At 38.1% G+C, this 2,500-nt stretch overlaps 1 non-coding gene across 1 annotated transcript; it reads right to left on the bottom strand.

The window, feature by feature from the left end:
• Window positions 1-2,061: 2,061 nt before the first annotated feature.
• On the bottom strand, window positions 2,062-2,133 carry TRNAT-GGU. The gene has a single exon. It is a non-coding gene; the product is annotated as a tRNA-Thr (tRNA).
• Between the last annotated feature and the right edge of the window lie 367 nt (window positions 2,134-2,500).

Below are 2,500 nucleotides of genomic sequence, written 5' to 3'. Positions count from 1 at the left end.
TACCACTTTGCAATGAAAAGAGGAATGTTTGTTATGGTAAAACTTCGTTTAAAACGATGTGGTAGAAAGCAACGTGCGACTTGAAGGACATGATCGATTGTGGATTTTGCTATCCATCATTTTCCATAGTAATGAAAATGCTCTTGGCTCGACATAGCCTGTTCTATTCGTTCCGAACCAAATTTGCGCTGGGTTTAAGTAACATAGTACACGATGGAGCTCGAGAGGACAGAATTTTTTTTATCAAGGGAAAGAATCTAGGGTTAGTGAAAACTTATAAATTGGGCCAACTTTGTCAGTCTATCCTTAATATAGAAATAAATCGAAAGGTTCAAATAAGAAGAAAGTCCAATAAAAGTATATCAGAATCAATCCCTCTTATTAGATTTCTATAGAAGAGATAAATGCTTTATCGAAGGAAATAAGAAAAAAGGGTATGTTGATACTCTTTTGAAAGAAAAAAATAGGAATTCCCGAAGTAATGTCTAAACCCAAGGATTTCACAAATCAAAGATAAATTGATAAGGTAGCATTTCCATTTCTTCTTCAAAAAAAAGTGCCTTTTGATGCAAGAATTGCCTTTCCTTGATATCGAACATAATGCATAAAAGGATCCATAAAAAACCACAAGAGTGAAGACTAGTAGAGTCTCGTCTTTTGTCATTCTTTGCTCCTTTTTCACTCAATGATTCCTTGTGGCTTTTTTTTCTCTTCACTCGGACCAGTCCGCCTAGTCTGCTTCACGAATATGATATTTTTTGGACATTTCTAATAATAGCAAGCCTTATTCCCCCCTTCTCCCGAAGTTACGGGGCTATTTTGCCGAGTTCCTTAGAGAGAGTTGTCTCGCGCCCCTAGGTATTCTCTACCTACCCACCTATGTCGGTTTCGGGTACAAGTACCCTTTTGTTGAAGGTCGTTCGAGCTTTTCCTGGGAGTATGGCATCAGTTACATACTTCAGCGCCGTAGCGCCTAGTATGAGCCTCGTGGAGAAGCAATCGCTAGTCCACGGGGCTCATACTTCAGCGCTGCAGCGCTTGGTACTCGGACCTTGGCTCGAGGCATTTTCTCTACCCCTTCTTACCCTGAAAAAGCAGGGTCACCTTGTGTCCTTAAACCTATAACCATCTTTCGGCTAACCTAGCCTCCTCCGTCCCTCCGTACCAACAAGGGGTAGTACAGGAATATTGACCTATTGTCCATCGACTACGCCTTTCGGCCTGATCTTAGGCCCTGACTCACCCTCCGTGGACGAACCTTGCGGAGGAAACCTTGGGTTTTCGGGGCATTGGATCCTTTTCCTTTGTATTCTAGTTCGAGAACCCCTTGTTTTCTCAAAACACGGATTTGGCTCAGGATTGCCCTTTTTTAATTCCAGGGTTTCTCTGAATTTGGAAGTTACCACTTAGCAGGTTTCCATACCAAGGCTCAATACAATCAAGTCCGTAGCGTCTACCGATTTCGCCATATCCCCATTTCCCTCTTCTTTGAGACCAGGATTCCTTGTGTAATTTCCATCTTCCTAGAAAAGTGGATTTGTTCCAAAAAAGTTCCAGAAGATGCTAATGGTAAGCAAGAAGATTGTTTACGAAGAAACAACAAAAAAAATTCATATTCTGATACATAAGAGTTATATAGGAATTGAAATAGTCTTTTATTTTCTTTTTGAAAAAAATGGATTTCATTGAAGTAATAAAACTATTCCAATTCGAATAGTAGTTGAGAAAGAATCGCAATAAATGCAAAGATGGAACATCTTGGATACGGTATTGAAGGAGTTGAACCAGGATTTCCAAATGGATAGGATAGCGTATTTCTATATGTGATAGATAATCCAAATGCAAAAATTTGTCTTCAAAAAAGGGAAATATTGAATGAATAGAGCATAAATTCTGAAACTTTGGTATCCATCCCGCACTAAGTCATAAAATTCTCTAAAAATATAGAGAAAGTTTCAAAAACAAAGAAAAAAGTGAATCAATTTAGTAGAAAAGTACTCTATAAGATTCGAACCAACGACTTACGTCTTAGCACGAGATTACTCTACCACTAATTTAAAAAGCCCTTTATCGGATTTGAACCGATGACTTATGCCTTACCATGGCATTACTCTACCACTGAGTTAAAAGGGCTTTTTATTTAATTCAAAAATTAGCCACTTGGATTTCCCATTATGGGTCCACTGCATAATGTACATATTATATATATAATATATAGAGATAGAGAGAGAGACATTATGTAGAGATTGTATATGTATATATCGATATTTTGAGAGCTCAAAATAAAATTAATAAAAAAAATATACCCTACATAACATATCCAACTCTTCTTGGTTCAGGGTTTTCCGTTTCCGAAGACTAGTAAAATAGGCGGATTCTGGAACCCCAAGGATTCAATGGTATATGGATATGGAAAATATAAGATTTCCGATCCTAGCGGGAAAAGGCGGGGAACAGATACCCAATAGGATATAGGATCCTTGGGAGGAACTTTTGGTAA

This window comes from Triticum dicoccoides, chromosome 6B (assembly GCF_002162155.2).
Source record: "Triticum dicoccoides isolate Atlit2015 ecotype Zavitan chromosome 6B, WEW_v2.0, whole genome shotgun sequence".
NCBI lineage: Eukaryota > Viridiplantae > Streptophyta > Magnoliopsida > Poales > Poaceae > Triticum > Triticum dicoccoides.
The sequence above is the reverse complement of the archived record's forward strand: the minus strand, read 5'-3'. Positions and strand labels throughout refer to the sequence as shown.